This window comes from Alligator sinensis, unplaced genomic scaffold, assembly GCF_000455745.1.
Source record: "Alligator sinensis unplaced genomic scaffold, ASM45574v1 scaffold989_2, whole genome shotgun sequence".
NCBI lineage: Eukaryota > Metazoa > Chordata > Crocodylia > Alligatoridae > Alligator > Alligator sinensis.
Window position 1 is genome coordinate 659,281 of NW_005842162.1, and position 18,277 is coordinate 677,557.

Sequence of the window (18,277 nt, forward strand, 5' to 3'; positions counted from 1 at the left end):
GTTGGAAGAACCTAGTTGGGCTGTTCTGGAAAATAGAAGAGTAAGAGAAGATACGGTACTGGTAAGTCTGCTAGTATGTAAAAGGTTGTTAAAAAGGAAAGAGTTTCAGTTGTTCTTCTTGCCCATTGTGGCAAATCTGCCACAAAGAAGTTTAGGCTGGATATTAGGAAAAACTTCCCTGCTCTTGAAGATGAGAAACACTAGAGCAAACTGCCTAGGGGTGTGGTAGAATCTCTCATTGGAGGTTTTTAAGAACTGGCTGGACAAGCTTCTTCCAGGGATAATCTAGGTATATTTGGGTCCTGCCTCAGAATAGGGGGTTGGATTAGATGGCCTTTAGATGGTGCTTATGACAACAAGTAGAGTCAGCCAGATGCCCAGGTTTCTGCTGCCCTTCATGCGATCCAAACATTCAGCCCTGAGATGATGACCTCTGTGCAAGAGATGTTACTTGACAAGGCAGAACCTGCACAGCCATCTCTGCATGACTTCCCCTACTGTAGGTGTGGCCCCCATGAGTTGAACTAATTGTAGCTTGGAGACTGACCCAACACAGCAGCCTCTAGTTCTAGGGAGTGTAGCAATAAGCTTTTAACTCTCCCGCGAACGGGTGCTCTTTGGCAACCTACAAGGGTCTAGCCCAGCACAAGATAATTCGTAGCTATGTGATTATGCTACACCTCAGCTTTTGAGCAAAGTTCAGCCCTTCCCCTGGTCCTGGATACCTGGCATGGTCACTCCCCCTGCTCCCACACAGTTAAGAGCTGAATGCAGCCGGACACAGTTTGTTTTGCACATACTGTGCAATGCATGGGTGAGGCTGCTAGGGTTGACCAGGGTGTAAGTGATTAGTCCAAATGGATCATGCTAAATCAGAGGTTCACCAGAGGAAAAGCCAAGTCCAAAGCTAGGTATTACTCCTGGTCTGGAATAACAAACTGAGGGTCAAGACAAGACTCTGGTCAGGACAAATAGTTGATCCAAGCTGGGGCATCCAAGATAGGACCAGGAGAGCAGTAACAGGGAGGTGGGCCTAAGCCAGAGGTCCAGAACATGGCATCAGCTTTAGGAGTTCCTAGCAGGCCAGAGGCACAGCAAGGCAGTTTGTTGCCCAGACAGCTCCCTGCTGTCTGGCCAGAGCTTATACTGGCCAGTGTGGGTATAGCCTCTTCCTGGGAATTACTCAGTCTGATTCCCTGACACCATCCAGCTGAGACCTGGAGCTGGATCTGTCCCAGCTGGGCCTAAACTCACTGCAGTGGTCAAGCCTCATGGTTTTGTCCTCCCAGTTGAAACACCAGCACCACTATGAAACTGGGTGTGCGTAGCTACTCCCACATCCACACAGCTGAGGGACTCCTGGGAGTCTCAGACTCTCAGGCATTCACAGCTGAGAGAGGCAAATGCACCAGTCCAGGAATAATTATCCCTATGAAATGACCAGCTTCTAAAACAAACACTGCTGTTTTATTTAGCAGTTGAAAGCAGCCTACTTGGCTGCCAGGTTCAGTCCTCACGGGCACGGTTTTATTCAGAGTGCCCATGAACTATGCTTTCATAACTGTATGATTCAGGTAATTATTGTCAGGGGTGTAATTTGGGGTGGGTGAATGGGCCACCAGTCCCAGGCACTGACTTAAAAGGGGCTCTGAAATGGTGCTTCCCCCAGGGAGTCTGTGCCATGGCAGCAGCTGGCCCATACTACACAGCAGCAGCTGGATTCAGGATACCACAGCAACAATCAGGGGTGGACAGACAGCAATGTGGAAACAGCAGTCAAAATCTGTGGGTCCACAGGACAGGTAAGAATACCACCCTGCTCCTCCCCTCTTCTGGCACTTAGCACCCATTCCCCCTGAGCATAGTGGGGCATAAAACTTGTGAGCTGCACTTCTGATTACTGTTGTTCTTTGTGTTGCTGTAGCACACAAAGTCCATAGCCAGGCTCCGTCATGCCCCAAATAGAATATACACCTTGTTTTTGAAAGGCAGAATGACGAAAAAGAAGAAGATATTTTCCAGAGTTAAGGTTGCACAGAGCAGGGACAGAGCCTAATCTTCAACTGACTCAGCCTCCCTTTCCTCCAAAGCTAAAGCTGAAACCTTAGCTACTGTTGAAGACTAGTCTCCATGGGTGGATCCATGCTTTTGAAGAGAGTTAAAGAGTTTCCAGGGCTGTGAAATAGGAGGGGAGAGACTAGGAACAGCTAGCAGACAGCCAAATTGCCCTAAGAAAACTTAGCTTGAATAATGGAACATCAAAACCATTAAAAGCAGTGGTGATCGTTAGCACCTCTGGAGTGAAGATCAATGAGTCACTTGACTCCCTCAGTTTCCTGTAGTAACGTAGCAATTGCTGCAGTGTGGAGCAGGATCAAATCAGAATGCTTTTATCCTGGGCAGAAAAATCAGCTTCCCCTAAATACACACACCCCAATCTTGGGGGCCTGATTTTGGGGAGAAGGTATTTATTGTACATGAGAGTGATAATTCTGTGAGCACCAAATTCCACAAAGATAAGAATGGCAACCTTTTCATGAAGTTGCTTATTATATTGAGTTACAAGTACCCAGCACAGCCAAGTTCAGCACCTATTATCTCTATTACTTGTGGATTACATGTCTCTTTTCCTGTAACATAAGACAGGTAGAGATTTTTGTGCATCCCTTATCATTACTGTGTACCATGTGTTGCTTAACTTTTGCTATGATTAAAGGGCAATAGTGCCTGAAGCTTGAAGCAAATATGTCTGTAGTACAAATGGGTTGTACATTGTAAACTGGCAGAGGGAATTTGTGCATCTAATCAGGCAGCATTAATTATTTAAAACAGTTCTTAAAACCCCAGCAGGCCCTGCAGTTAGAAGCTGTCCTCCAGGCCTAAGCACCCACAGTGACGATGCCGTAGCTAGCTAATATGGGTATGGAAAACAGACAAAGAAGGAAACCTTTAGCAGTGGAACACTAGTTCTTTCAATAGAATAGTTATCCAAACAGCCCAACAGGTGTATGTGTACTATAGGCAGGGGAGATGTCATCTGTCTCTCTCTGACATGCAGTCATTTCAGCAACAGAACAATTAATCAAATAAAACAAAGAAAGACACAAATTTACCTACCTTTTTGCTGTTTGTCAGTGGTAATTTTACTTACTCCTGAATAGGTGCTGGTAAGTGTCTCTGCCACTGACTTGGGACAGTTTCAGTGTCCACTAATTTGGGGTGTGGTAGTACTTGGTAGATGTGGTAGCACATCTCATAATCAAACCCTACATGCCACAGGTTGGGCACCCAAATTTACTGAACACTTCTGCAGAGATTGGCCCCATCTCTTAAAGTGCTGTTTGTCTCTTTAAAAAATAGTGAGAACTGCATAAGACCACAGGACCACACAGGAGCACTGTTTGCTAAGCATTTGAAGATGCCTGGAGGAAACATACTGCTTATGGATAATGGGCAAGATGTTATTCTACATTCTGCAGTGCAATGCAGCCACACAAGGCGGATGTGGTTTTGGAATGCATCAATAGAAGCATTAGGTGCAAGGCATGGGAGGTGATAGTGTTTCTCTACTCAGCACTGGTTAGGCCTTATTGGGAGTAGTATGTGCAGTTCTGGGCTCCAGTTTTTAAGAAGGATGTGGAGTAGTTAGATAGTGTCCAGAGGTGGGCAAGAAAGATGATAAAAGGCTTGGAAAGCAGCTCATAAGAGGAGAGGTTGAAGGAGCTAGGCATGTTCAGCTTGTGGAAAAGGCACTTAAGCGGGGACTGATAGCAGTCTTCAAATATTTGAAAGAGTGTCATAAGGAAGCGGAAAAGCACCTTTTCTCTTGCTGCAGAGAGGAGGACATGGAACAATGGCTTAAAGTTGCAACAAACTAAGTTTAGATTGCATAATCTGGAAAACTTCTTGACTGTGAGAATAGTGAGGCAGTGGAGCAGACTGTCTAGGGATGTTGTGGGCTTGCCATCACTGGAGGTGTTCAAGAAGAGGTTGGACACCTGCTGGTCAGGGATGATCTAGGCACAGCTATGCCTGTGTTCTAGGGCTGTGTGAAGCTTCAGTCGCTGATTCGATTCAGTGGAGATTTGGCTTGATTTGGTGGCTGAATCCGAATTGAATCAGGAAACCTTTTAATCTCTTCGAATCGAATCGGAACCTCTGAATTGATTTGGAAAGATTTGATGGTTCAGACATAGACACAACTTTAAATGTTTTTTCTATATACCTCAAGGTGCCAGGTGGCTTATGATTGCTGCGATGGTGGGGTGGATGGAGCATCCCACAGAAGCATGGGGGGCTCCCCAGTGCACTTGGCAGTAGACCCAGAAATGAACCAGAAGCACTTCTGGGTCTGCTGGGGAGCGCTCAGCCCCTCTCCTTTTTCCCCCCCCTCCCCGGCACCTCCCCGGCTCAGCGACTGGTGCCTCCTGGGTCTGGGGGGGGGGTACCTGGGACCCCCCCACAGTCAATTGCAGGGCATCCCCCGCACCTCTGTGGGACACTCCATCCACCCAACCATCACAGCATTTACAAGCTGAGCCTGGTACTTTGAGGTAAGTAGAAAAAACATTTAAAGCTGTGTCTATGGCCAAATCACTGTTTGTTTGTGTGTGTGTTTTGTTTTTTTTTTTCCCAGTCAGCATCAAATCTTCAGATTTGGAATCAAACCGGGAAAGTGAACCAAATCAACTGATTGAATCACTGTTCCTGATTTGGGCTGAATCTAAATCCAAATGGAATAGAGCCTGTTTCACACACCTCTACTATGTTCTACCATGGGTGTTTCCCAGGCTTCTGGACTTTGCTGGTTCCCACCCACCCCTCTTTTCTGCTATAAGTATGAAGCTGTTTTAAAGCCTTCCCAGAGATAATGGGTGTTGGCTCAAGCCAAAGTTGAGGACTTTGATTGTGTTGTGTCAATGTTCCTGCTGGGACCAAAGCTGGAGGTTCCTGGCTAGAGGATCTTGCCCCTCTGCTCAGGGCCACAGCTACACTGTTCAGATTATGAACCCCACATCTGGTATAGAGCCACCTTTCTGTGTGTGCTTGAATTGGCTGTTTTGTATCCAATGCTGCCAGAAACTGTCTTCAGATGGAGGGGAAAAAAATCCTCTGAGCTTTCAATGCAAGCGTACCTAAAACCTTTGCATCGAATTGAACACAAACATTTCCCCTTTCCCAAAAGCCAGCTCTTCTGGATCCCGTTCCAGCCCCGCTGACTGCCAAGAGAATGCTAGCAAACACTGGTTCTGGGCACAGAAAAGCAGCGTTGTGTTTAGTAATCACTCCACAGGATCTCTGGCCTCTACCTGAATTTATTCTTTTCTTTTTCTTCAGATATCATGCCCAAGACGTAAAACTGCCAGATTGGCTCAGAGCAGAGCACTGCTTCTGACCATGGCCAGTGTCAGCACCATCAAGGAAAGGGCAATAACCCCACAGTTAAAGAATAATGTGCCCTACAGCAGGTCTCTAGTAGCTTCTGTTAATTAGTGACTGGCTACTGCCCTAAAGCAGGACGGTCCCTATACCTTTCCAAGATCTCCAACATATGGTCCTTACTGCTATAAATCTAGATTTCCATTTTTTTTTTTCCCCCCCCTGCATGTTTCCAAATCTTTTAAAACCCTGCTCAGCATTTGGTCCCAAGGATAACTTGTGGAAATGACTTCTGTCGGTTAATTATGCACCAGTGAGGAAGAGGATGGCATTCTTTTATCAGGTTTGAGCTGGCCTTCTTCTAGAACGTAAGATGTAAGAAGTGCCATGCTGGGTCAGACCACAGATCCATCTAGCCCAGTATCCTGTATCTCACAGTGACACAGAGCAGATGCTAAGGGGAAAAATATTTCTGCATGGTCTATCCAGACTAATCTGTTCCTGACCCCTCTTCCTTTACAGCTTCCAGCATTCAGAGGCCTGTGCAGTCCTAGTGTGGAGGTAGACAAGATTATTTTGGTAAATGTGATATCTTTTATTAGACTAGCTGAATAGTTGGAAAAATTATTCTTTACAAGATTTTTGGCACAAGCACCCTTCTTCAGGCATAGGGAGAGTCTGCTGGTGTTTATCTACTCTCTAGGGTGGAATAGAAGCTTACGCCGATATGCAGGTTTGTGAAAATGCAAATGCATGGCAGGGAAGATAAAAAGGGATAGGAGTTAGTGGGTGTGAGACAGGTAGGCAGGGGAGGTTGCATCTGTAACTACCATGTATACATATCCTTAATAGACCTATATTGCATATATTTATTTGTCTAGTCCTTTTTTGCACCTGGTTAAACTGTCAGCCTCTACAACATCTTGTAGAAATGAGCTCCACTCCACAAGCTAATGACAGGCTGGGTGGAAAAGAACTTCTTTTAGTTTGTTTTAAACCTGCTTCTTAATAATTTACTTAAGTGTCTCTTAATTCTGGTATTGTGGGAGACAGTAAATAGTGAATCCCTATTTACTTTCTCTGTGCCATTCATTATTTTGTAGAGCTGTATCATTTTCCCTCTCAGCTGAGAAACTCCAACCTGTTTAGTCTCGTCTCTTGTATGTAAGTTGCTCCATGCCTCTGATTATTGCAGGTCTTCCTTTTGATCTTTTTTTTTTTTTAAGTTGGGCACTATGGGCCTCTTTATACATGCTCTGGGGCAGAGCTGGGGAGGGGGGATGTTTTAATTAAAGGGCTCTGAAAGCTGCTCTAATTAAAGTACCCACAGTGTCACATGTTTTCAGCATCTCGCATTTCAAAATGGCAGTGGGGGTGTTTTAACTAAAGCAAAGGCTGCTGGAGCATGCTAATTAGTATCTGTCTGGCATCTGTATAGTTACCCTATGTTAGCTCTCTTCCAGTCCTCCAGTACGTCCCCTTTCACCTGAACTTTACAGAACTCCTGTTTAGGAGAGAAGGGAAAGCAGAACAGTGAAAACACTCCCAGCCGCAGGTCACCAACTCCAAGGAATCCCCAAAGCATGGATGCAAGTGCTACCCCCCACTCGCCCGCTGCTCACTCCCACACCCTGGTGTCAGAGCCACACACTTCAGTGCCTAAAAGATACTGCTCTACCTGGAACGTGAGGGCACCACCCATGTGGATGCCTCTGACCCACAACAGTTGTGAACTGGGTCCCGATCCAGGACATTTTGGAATGGTTCAGTTGTGCTTGTTGGTCAAAACTGAATGTCTCAAATCTTGATTTAGAAATGCTGGTACAGCACCTCAAGGGAGCTGCAGTCTGAGCTACCCTTCTCTAAGGACCGGGTCCCTTCTGGTTACATGTTTACACAAGATAGCGATAATCCTAAAAATATACTGAGCTAAACCTGAAGAAGCATTCTGACCCAGCTCTCCCTCCCCTCCACTCTTCCCAGGCTTAGCCGTGTCCTTGTACTGAAGGAGCTTGACTGCCACTGCTCTAATGGGATATCTAGACAGGAAACAGCATCTCTACCGTGTTTATGCCTCTCAGCCACTTGGGTAACCAGACCAAAGATCCCTATACTGCTCTCCTGTCTGACCACCCAGAAAGGCTCTGGAGAGAATACAGGCCATACAGCATGACCAGAAGGTGAACAAACCAGCAACGCATGGATGGGACCAGATTCCAAAGTCCAGCACCTTTCACAGCAAATCCTTGGCCAGCTTTCCTTTCTCTCTTCGAAATGACCTCTTCAGACGGTCAAATCCTGCCTCTTGCTGGAGTTAACACAAGAGGGAGCTTGTGCACCAGTGTACCACTCAAAATCAAATGGGCATGATAGTCAGAAGTTCAGAGAGAGCAAATGTGTACATGCAGCCAGAGGCATGTGGCTCTAAAATGCAGGGTGAAACAAATGGCAGACTAAACTGTGTAGGAGGTCTCAGCACCCCCTCAACCTGCACAAGACTCCAGACAAACATGAAACCAATGGGGGAGGGGGTGGGGAAGAAGGGGGAGTGGATTGAGAAGTGAATGAGTGACTGTAGTGATGCCTCTAAGACAGGGGTGGGCAAAATGCCAGGCCATTCTATCTGGCCCACAGGACCCCTACAAAATTTAGAAAATTAGTATTTATCTGCCCCTGGCTGCCTGTCATGCAGCCCTCGATGGCTTGCCAAAACTCAGTAAGTGGCCCTCCACCTGAAATAATTGCCTGCCCCTGCTCTAAGAGCTCCTGTTTGGTGCTAGACTTTCAGAGAGTCACATTAGGAGTTTCTTCAGCAGGCAGCCTGGCATAGAGCAAATGGATCCATAGCATCTCAGGGAATATACTGGCTAAAGTTATTCCATTCTGGATCTCACAGAAGGATACATCTCAGATAAGTGCACAACAGAAGAACCTGGGTCTGTCTAAGATGTTGCAATCTTACATTTGTCTTGCATGAGTTGCAGTAAGAATTACCATCAAGGATAATCTCTTCAGTGACACATGGACACATGGAAAACACTAATACAGGGGGGCTGCTCTAGAGAGAGTGATTCTCTTTTGAACAGCTGCAGTAGGAGTCCAAAAGGATGTTTTCTAAGACACCATCGTTCTCTGCAAAGGGGGGAAGCTGAGGATGTATGTAGGACACTGATATGGCCCCCATCTCCATAGCATCTGAACTTGTACATTGGAATGTACAGATCCTTGCAACTGCCTTGTGTGGAGTATTATCCCCATGGTATAGGAGAGGCTCTGGGAGACACAGATAAGGACCTAAGTCCACAAAGATATTACATTTTCTCAGTGACAACACACCTCCAAGTAAAACACACACCTCATTTTTGGAAGGCAGAATGTGGGGAAAAAAAGATTTTCTCCAGAGTCATGGCAAACAGTATGATGTAGAGTAAGTCCTCCTGGGAGCACAGTGTGTCCAGGAAATGTGACGTCCCAGGAGAAAGTCTGAGTGAGACAGCAGGTAACATGAACATCCCAGAGAGGAAGTTCCTGTTGCCTTACCCAGACTGTCTCTTGCAATGCAACACTTCCTGGATGCTCTATGTTCCCAAGAGGACTTACTCTATGTCACAATCATTTATGCCCCAAACCCTTACAAGGGCAGTAAGGTTTCAGGTTCCTTACTGTTCTTTATAGAAGTTCCTGCAAATAAAGTGTGGTTTCTAAATCATAAGTCTCATCAAGATACTACCAGTAGCTCACTTGCTGCTTCAGGCACAAGCTACAGTGCTCAGCAAACAGCTGCAGCTGTCAGAGAGTTAACACAGGTCTCCACTCCTTCAGCTTTCTGCGCCAGACACCAGCAGCAGCCATCTTGGCATGCGCAGTGGACACATCATGGCACACACAGTGGGTGCATCTACATGTGCAATTAATGCACTTGAATTTTCTGTGCAGGAAATTTAAACTTATTAAACTGGGTCCCCACACACATCTGAACACGCGCCTGTCAGGAGCAAATTTGCTCCCAATGGGAGCAGTTCAGTCTAGGGCTGCTCCTGCCCTACTCTGCCCCCCTGCAGTACTCAGATGGAGCTCCAGGCTCCCCCAGGTGCCAGCCCTGGGCTGGCAGGTGGCACAAGGTCTGGTCCCGATCTCTGCAGGGCAGGGGAGGGCAGTCTTAGTTGCCAAGAAGCTGCCTCCCAATCATGTGGAGATCAGGACCTGTCCCGATCTCCACATGGCTGGAAGAGCTGTCCCAGAGGCTGGGCAGCTGCCTCCCAGCCATGTGTAGAGATTAGGACAGGTCCCAGTCTCCACATGGCTGGGAGGTAATGTCCCACCACACTGGAACAGTTCTCCCTTGTCTCCTGTGGCCCCCTGCTGCCTAGGCTGACTAGGTACAATTTGTTCCCAGTCAGTGTCTGTACGTGCACTTTGATGCATTAGTTTAATGTGCAGATTTCTAGTGCCTGTGTCTACAGGTACTAGAAAACATCGCATTAGACTGCTGTACTGTGCAGTAATTGCTGTGCATGTGTAGATGCTGATGCTTTACTGTGTATTCAATTAGTAAAATGCTTAGTAAAGGGTCTCATGTAGACACATCCAGTGTCTCCAAATGTACTTTTTTCCATTGAAGAAAATAGCTTCCCTGCTTACTACATGCCCCCGCCCTGCAATTTTGAAGGGATGTCTTTTGGGTGAAAGAGTTGTGTAGGAACTAGACACCCATAGCACCTATCTGGGTGTCTAGTTCCTAAACAGGAGTTCATTGTTAATTAGAGATCTAAGTGATTTGCTCGTGGTCACCCATGATGACTACAGCAGAGCAGGGAAGTTGAACTTGGGTCTCACATGGCCCATAATAAAACCACTAGACCAGCCTTTCTCCCCCTGGTGGCAGTGATATAGGTGACCAGGTGACGTGGACATCCTCCATGGCTTCTGCCCTGCAGAATGGAGCATGTCTCTAGTCATCCCCTGACCATCTCTCACCTCGAATGCCCTTCTCGCCATGAAGCCAGCCCTTTCAGCCCTGGCCAATAGCTCTGATTGGTCCTGCCATACCAAGCCTAGGAAGAGAGAGCAGGGGGTTTGACTAAATGAACTTCTGCCTTGTTTTCAAGCCTTGTTTTCCTATGATTCTACTAGCACTTCATTCTGTAACTGCAAGCAATGGGCACTAGCAAAGAGGAAGTCAGTCAGAAAGCACCAGGGTTTCTGCCAGTAGTTGGTTGTGAACTCACTGGAGCCTCAGTTAACTGAGAGAAGGACATCAGGTTAAATAAGCACTTGTCTGAGATGGTTTTACAGGGAGGAGCCTGCCTTGAGTGGATAGTTTGACCAGATGACCTCCTAAGGTCTTTGCCAGCCCTGCTTTTCCATGTGTCACTGTTTCTTTATTTTAGGTTGAAAAAAGGTGCATAGGCCATTATGGTGCTGTAGCAGAGGTTTTAGCCCTGAAAGGACAGCTACAGGCAATAGAAAGTAAATGGGAAACCCAGGGCTTCTAGAGCTAGGATATGCCTCCAGGACAGAATAAATAATCCACTGCTTATCTATATTTGTTTTTCTTACATGCTGCTGCAGAAATGTAACGTAAGTGGGGAGGGATGGCCCATGGCTTGGGGTAGATGAGGGTGACCCTTCAGCTCCCCACAAGGCAGAGGTGTAAAACAGTGATTCTGGACAAGGGTGCCATGGCAGGCTGCTGTGAGATCTTTCCAAGGTGCTGTAATGCCTCGCCCCTGTTCCAGGAGGTAAGCAATTGCTCCTTCTGTCTCCTGGCGCCAAGGATACCAGCATCCCACAAGCAAGCAGCACCTGTGGCTGCTCTCAACGCCTCTCCCTCCCTCCCCCCAGCAGTTCCTGTGCCAGGTCCTGTGCTCCCTGCAATGTACTGTGCTCTGTGTGCCCCCCACGTAGTCTTGGGGCTCCACTTTTCATCCCAGCTCATTCCCTATCCCTTCTCACTTCCTCCCATGCTCCCAGGGCCAGGGGAAGTGGTTCTAGTCACTTGTGTTAAAGCCCCTGGAGGAGAAGCACTTGCCCCCTGAGGTACAGACTAGGAGCTGGGAGGAGGCAGATGGTGGAAAAAGTAGGGCACAGTGGGGTGAAGGCCTGTCCCCTTCGCTGGGCATGAGCTAGATTCTAGTTCAGTGGTTCTCAGCTAGGGTGCCCCTAAACTTAAAAAAATTATGAAGGGGTGCTTCAAGACTAAAAAGGTCAAGAACCGTGAAAGAAAAGACAGCAAAATCACCCTGCTGAGTACTGTGGCTAGCAGATGCACGAAGCCTGAAACCACTGACTCCAGGCCATTGGCCTAGAGTTGATGGACGGTTCCAGGGGCCATGTACTGCTAATTCTGATCAAACATGTTTACCCAGAGCACTGAAGCTACTGAGGTCAGTTTATCTTTAGCTACAGAGCACGGTGCAGCGACCTGAACTCTCTCATTTAAGAAGCGATAATGGTTCAGAGCAGTTAAAGGGATGTTCGAAATACTGCAATCCAGACAGCCCGAGGTCCAGATTGCAACATGCCTCTCAAGGCTTAACCTTTACAAACACCCGCGCTGCTATTTACAAGCAAGGCTGTGCTAGCCACTTGATGCTGGGCATGAGTTTGCCCTGGAGGGAGGAGGTGGTGGGAGTTTTAGGATACAGAAGAGTCTTTGTTATGCTGGAGATATATTTATTGAGACAGGAAAAAGCTTCAAACAGAACGCTGTGCTTAAAACAGAGCCTGGAAATAGCAGCAAAAAAATAACACCCTCTGCTTTCTTACCTATGCTCTGGCTTTCTCTACTAGCACTTGCATTTCCCTTCCAAGACCAGACTTAGTGCAGCAGATCTTTGGCTCTCCCTTAAGCCCCTGACATTTAGAATAGATGGCATTGGCTGAAAGGTGATAAATGCTGACCAGGCCAACTCATGATCTTGGCATTCATGTGGGATGGATGATGCAAAAGTGTCAGAGAAACTGTCGTTGTTTAGCAATGGCCTTGAATCCTGAGTGAAGCAGAGAGATTCCTAGGGATGTGATGCCAGGGAGGGCTCTGCCTGGCTGGCAGGATAATATCATGTGTCCCAAAGAAACCTGAGAGCACCATGGGACCTATGAAAATGGCAAGGCTAAGCAGCCGAAGGCCTCGGCACACCCAGGCAAAGTAATGCTCTTGCTTTACTAAACTTCCCAGGTTGATGGCTGTGGAGGTCCAGCAGGTCCTATGGGACATGTCCACAGTTTCAGATTTTCTCTCATGTTGATGCTCTCAGGGCAGCTCCCTGCTCAGCCCCTCTAAAGGGTGGAGGGGAAGCCCTTCCTTCAACTGCTCCCCACTTTCCACAGTCCCTGAGCATCACTTGACCAAGCATGCCTTTGCCTCCACAGCCCCCAGTGCTGCCATGGTTGCTTGAGGGCCAGGCAGCAGGGAAGGGGTGCACCCCTAGATTCTTGAGGGGTTTTAGGCACCTAACATACTGCAGGGATGGAGGTGCACCTAAATATCGTTGACGGCAAAGGCCAGAGAGAACAAAGACCAGATTTACAGAGGTATTTAGGTCTAGTTCAGCTCCCAGGTTAGGCTAAGACAACCCTATGAGGGAACCCTCCACTGGTATGCAGCAAGCATTATGTCTCTGTGCCACCTCATCTCACAGCAGGGTGTAGCCAGGGAATAGGGAGCAGCAGGAGCAACTCTCCTCAGGCTACTCCCAGCCCTGGGGAGACCGGAATAAACCGGAAATCATCAAAGGCTGCATCATGGCACCTATCTGCAGACTCTGTTTACTAGCCAATGCTCTCAGTAATCCATCTCAGATGTTTTCTCTCATTTTGTTGTCTTCCAGTGCCAGCCTATGCCATTCTGTGCTGTGCAGTACCTCCACAAGTGCTAAGCAATGGTGCTGTGCTTCTGGTAATCCCGCCCTGCAGAAATACACCATCTCCATGCTCCCTGCCAGTTCTCCCACAGGGGAGATGAGACAGGTGGAGCTGTTATAACAGCCCTCTCCTCTGATGGACCAAGGTTGACCAAGGACTTTTTTATCCCTATATTTGCTTCCCTGAGAGAGGGACTGGAAAAAAATGTCCAGGTTGCCCCTATTCATTTCAGTAGTTCCAGTGTTGCCCAGCACAGGAGCTCAGAAGAAAAGACTTCCTTTATTCTCCCTGGCTGGCAGAGCTACAGATGGTGCAGATAGCCAGGGAGTTAAGCCTGGAAATTAAACCTGGCAAAGGGGCGAGTGTGGTACCAGTCTCTGCATGCGCTCTTGCCACTAGAGGAAGGCAGAGAGCTATGGAACATGGCCTATTCTACCCCCTGCCTGGCAATGTGTATCTCATGGGCCAGGGGCCCCACAGCTCAAGTATCTGTACAGTGGGGTAGCCTGCAGGGATTGGCAGCAGTCATAATAAATTCTTCTCTGCCCCAGGGACAGCCTCTGTTCAGGTGTGAGGGCTCTTTCCTTGTGGAAGAGATGCAGTTCTACTGTGCAGATTTGGGTGGGGTTTAGGAAGGCTGTGATGGGGTGAGGGGGACAGGAAAGGAGTGAGGTGCCCTCAGTGATCTGCCACTGTCCTCCAGCTCCTCAGTCCCAGAGGTGGGGTGTTGCTAGAGGTGCAGAAGTTCCTTCAGCCTTGTGGCTGTACCTCAAGGGGCAGGTGACTGGGAGCTTTGACACATAATCAGCTACTGCTTCCAAGGCCCTGGTGCTGGGAGTCATCCCAGTCCCTTGTGTATGGGGTGGGAGGGAATGTCTCATAGACTGTGGTTGCATTGGGCTGTTGTGGCAGGAAGGAGCCATCTGTTTGGTGGTGGAGGGCAAGCTCGCCTCCATCAGTCAGCCGAGGCCAGCATGGGTCACATGTGTGGCACGCTGGCAGAGCTACATGGAGAGGAATACGGTGTTCCTTGGACCAGAGAGTATTTGTTCTATGAATAGTTCCTGGACTTCAATCTCTGAGCTGACAGGCTGGCAGCTGTCACAGTACTCTGTGTTCATGTGATCGCTGTACTGTGCAGACCGTGGGCTTCCCTGTCACTCACGGCACATGGGACTGCTATTCTCAGCCATATGTTGGGGAATGCAGTGGCAACATGAGGAGCTAGTGCCAGCTCCTGTAGAAGAGAGGGAAATGCCCTTGGAGATGGCCTCCCCCACCTCAATCAGAGGGAGAGATCTAGCAGTGAGGAAGGGTCTGCAGAACAAGCCCCATTTGTTGTGCAAGGGGGTTCTCACTGCCTTGTGAACAAGACCCGGCCAGGTGCGTGTCCTACCTCCTTTCTCCCTCTGCTCTCTTCCATGTGCAGAGCCAAGGCTGATCACCTGTGCCTCTCCCCAGCTTCCTGTGCTCTGCAAGGTACCCCCAGCCTCAGCCAACTCCATACCATAAGCCCTTTCCTGGCACTTGCTGTGTCAGCTCTGCCAGTCTGCAGGGCCTCACAAGAAAGCAGAGCACCGTCAGGTGGCCGCTGCTGTCCACCTGTCTGTCTAGGTGTCTGGTAGACTCACTAGGGGGTGTAGCTACCTCCTATGTGAAGTGACCAAGAACTCTCTCTCCCTGCCTGGCCCTGCTGAGAGGCACTGTTGCCAAGCGGCTCCAGAGGGACTGCTGAGCCCTGAAAAAGGTCTTGGGGTGAGGAAACTATGGAGCTTTTGCTATTTCTTCTGGCACAGGCATCATAGACTCAGTCATTGCCTAGGGAGGTGCCATCTCTTTCAGATACAAATTTGCCCTGGGTGTAAGCAGGTTGCATCCTGCAGTGGGTGGGTTCTGCCATAGGGGCCCAGTGTTGCAGGGTTTGGGGGTGGGGGGAGCTTTCATAAGCAGCTGTGACCAGACTAACTTCAGCTTGTGGGAGTCAGGGTGATGACCCCAACTCTGCCAGGGGAAAATGCACTCAGGCCAAAGTCTTCCCAGGGACCTAGTGAGAATCCGGGCTCCTGTGCTCTGGCCTAGCTGATGTTTCTGAGTAGTGCAAGGCTTTATAGCTCCAGAGGACTGGAGTGCTCCAGCTAGACATATGGGTCACCATGGCCAGAGCAGTGAGCCATGGATCAGGGGTAACCCTCTGCCTGGTGTCAGTTGTGATGAGGGGTGTTTCCTGCTGTTGCTAAGCACAGGGAAGGCTGGGAAGGTACCTTCTCTTCATTTGGAGATCTGACCTAGCACACAAGGCTTTATTTGATGTAATCAGGTGGGGTAACAGGAGAGAAGATGCAGTAGCACAGCCTTCAGCATGGGCTAGCTGTATGAGCTATCTGAGCTCCAGTAGACTTGTACAGCATATGTTTCATAGTTTCATAGTTGGTAGGGTCAGAAGGGACCTGAGCAGATCATCAAGTCCAACCCCCTGCCATGGGCAGGAAAGAGTACTGGGGTCAAATGACACTGGCAAGGTGTTCATCCAGCCTCCTTTTAAAGACCTCCAGGGTAGGAGCCAGCACCACTTCTCTTGGAAGTTGGTTCCAGATCCTGGCCGCCCTGACAGTGAAGTAGCGCCTCCTGATATCTAGCCTAAATCTACCCTCTGCCAGCTTGTGACCGTTATTTCTTGTCAATCCTGGTAGTGCTTGGAGGAACAGGGACTCCCCCAATGCCTGCTGGTCCTCTCTGACTAGTTTGTAAATGGCCACTAGATCCCCTCTCAGCCTTTTCTTGTGGAGGTTGAACAGGTTCAGGTCCCTTAGCCTCTCCTCGTAGGGCCTGCCCTGGTGCCCCCTGATCATGCAAGTGGCCCTCCTCTGGACCCTCTCCATGTTGTCCACATCCCTCCTGAAGTGCGGCACCCAGAACTGGACACAGTACTTCAACTGCAGTCTGACCAGGTGCATAGAGGGGGAGGATAACCTCCTTGGACCTGCTCGTGATGCATCTGTGGATGCATGACAAGGTGTGGTTGGCCTTCCTGCCTGCGTCCCCACACTGTCGGTCCATGTTCATTTTGGCATCAATAATGACTTCAAGATCCTTTTCTGCCTCTGCACTGATGAGAAGGGAGTTCCCCAGCCTGTAGGTATGCTGCTGGTTCTTCCTAACCAGGTGTAGTACCCTGCACTTGTCTGTTGAAATCCATCCTGTTCTCATCCGCCACCCCTGTAACTTGTCCAGGTCCAATTCCAGCCTATTCCTCCCTTCTAGCATGCCCACTTCTCCCCACATCTTAGTGTCATTTGTGAATGTTGAAGCACTGCTACTGGTTTGTGGGCTATCTGGGCTAAAGCCAGGTCCCTATGTCTGCAGGTGCTGCTATCACTCCTTTGGTGGCTGGCAAACATGGCCTAGGGAAGGCCCGAGGTTGCTGGCTGCTCCTTCTGGCTGAGAGCAGGCACCTTCCATGGTGGGGCTGGAACACAGCAGCCGAGATGCTCAGAGGACCCAGCTCCCCATTCTCCCTGCATGCACAGCAGCTCTGTGCTCTGCCTGCAGCCTTAGGTGCCCAAGCAGCACTGGCATTCTCAGTGCTTCAGAGAGAAGTGCTGTCAATGGGGAACCCAGCAGAGCACCAGTGGAGTAGACAGTGTACGCACCTGTATAAGGCGTTATTGCTTCCATGGGACCCACCCGTTCTACTGGCTTTCCTTTTCCCATTGCCCTCTTCCCAGCCCCATCTAACCCCCTACAGTCTTTATCTCCATTGCATGTGCCGCTGATGCCATCCCCTGCCTTAGTGGAGGAGGAATGAAAGCATAAAGATATTTTTTCTGTAGCAATCCTGTTGAATGGATGCACTAACATACTTCCTTTGGGTTTGTTTTCCATGTAGCTGTGGTACTGATTTTCCAATGGATGCACAGTTTACTACACACTTCATCACACAGGACAGGCAAGGTCTGACTGTGATCCTTTCTTGTGCTTTTCACTGCCGCAGCCACATCACTTACTTCTTCACATGTTCAAGTCAGGTTGAAATACTGCCCCTTTGCAGGTCCAGTGTGGAGGCGTTGTGAGCCCCAGAATGGACTCCACAAATACCAGACTGATGGGGAAATCAAACATAATAATAGAAAACAGAAACCTCTTGGCATCTTTGTTGAACTCTGCTGCTTTCTCCAAGCTTCCGATTGTTGCAGCAGATTTTACTTTGAAGCATCAATGTGAATCTACTGAGCTCATCTACTGTGCTTTTCCTGGTGTAGGTAAGACTGTACTTCCATCTTAGATTCATAGATGTAGGGTTGGAAGGGATCTAAGCAGATCATCAAGTCCGACCCCCTGCCCTGGGCAGGAGAGAATACTGGGCTCATATGACCCCAGCCAGGTAATTATCAAGCCTCCTCTTAAAGACCCCCAAGGTAGGAGCCAGCACCACTTCCCCTGGAAGTTGGTTCCAGATCCTAGCCGCCCTGACTGTGAAGTAGTGCCTTCTAATGTCCAGCCTGAACCTGCTCTCAAACAACTTATGGCCGTTATTCCTTGTTACTCTGGGAGGTGCTCAAGGGAACAGGGTCTCTCCCATTCCCCACTGGTTCCCCCTGGTAAGTTTATAGATGGCCACTGGGTCCCCTCTCAGCCTTCTCTTGTGAAGGCTGAACAGGTTCAGGTCCCGTAGCCTCTCCTTGTAGGGTCTGCCCTGCTGTCCCTGGATCATGTGAGTGGCCCTCCTCTGGACCCTCTCCATGCTGGCCACATCCTTCCTAAAGTGCGGCACCCAGAACTGGACGCAGTACTCCAACTGTGGCCTGACCAGTGTTGCATAGAGGGGGAGGATCAACTCCTTGGTCCTGCTTGAGATGCATCTGTGGATGCATGACAAGGTGCGGTTAGCCTTCCTGACCGCGTCCTCACGTTGGCAGCCCATGTTCATTTTGGAATTGATAATGACTCCAAGATCTCTTTTTGCCACCATGCTTTCGAGAAGGAAGTTCCCCAGCCTATAGGTATGCTGCTGGTTCTTACTGCCCAAGTGCAG

At 48.8% G+C, this 18,277-nt stretch overlaps 1 long non-coding RNA gene across 1 annotated transcript; it reads left to right on the forward strand.

Annotated features, from left to right (window-relative positions):
- Positions 1–1,402: 1,402 nt before the first annotated feature.
- LOC102388693 lies at positions 1,403–7,866 on the forward strand. Its single transcript, XR_324094.1, has 3 exons — positions 1,403–1,574; positions 1,670–1,802; positions 7,363–7,866. It is a non-coding gene; the product is annotated as an uncharacterized LOC102388693 (long non-coding RNA).
- Positions 7,867–18,277: the final 10,411 nt, after the last annotated feature.